Here is an 824-nt window from a genome sequence, read left to right on the forward strand (position 1 = left end):
ATCTACATATCATTTGCTAAATACAAAGATTGAATATCTTTTGCAAATCAAGCATATACATTATTTGATATTTACATGCTTGAGACATCCTGCTGACTGAAATATTTGAGACTTGATATCTTTGTGTGAACCAGATTGATTGAATATCTTAAGATACAAAGATTGCTTGAGTGATACTCTCACGCACTCATTACACTGATACTATATATATATATATATATATATATATATATATATATATATATATATATTTGAGAGTTGAAATACTAGACCACATTGAGCTTACATATTAAATCATCTTGTGGTGTTTGTGATTAAGCGCATTTGGGTACATATCTGCTTTACACGAAAACACAATCACTGTACCATTTCATTTATTAAGTGAATCTGTTGTATTTGCAGGCATGGGTCTGAAGAGGGAGACTAGCCCTGGAATAGTCCCGAATTGGCTTAGACCTTATTAGGAAAGCTAGGTGCGCCATCCTAGTAAGGCGTGTAGGTTGAGGTCAGCCCCGTTAATTGACCTGGTTAAGGTTGAGGTCAGCCCTGTGGTAATTGACCTGGTTGTAATCAGTGCCGCTCCACCCTTAAGTGAGCTATTAGTGGAATCCTCAGGCTTGCGAGTTAGAGGTGGGAACGTAGGCACAGTTGGCCAAACCCCGATAACATATTGTGTGTTTGTTTATATTTCCGCACTTTATATTTACCACACGTGTATGTTATCATGTGGATGATGTTCTTGATTTAAATTTCTGTATATTATATTTATCGACGTATTTGGAACTGCATAGAAAGACCCTAAGTTGTAATATTCTGCTAACATT

This window comes from Malania oleifera, chromosome 4 (assembly GCF_029873635.1).
Source record: "Malania oleifera isolate guangnan ecotype guangnan chromosome 4, ASM2987363v1, whole genome shotgun sequence".
Taxonomy (NCBI): Eukaryota; Viridiplantae; Streptophyta; class Magnoliopsida; order Santalales; family Ximeniaceae; genus Malania; species Malania oleifera.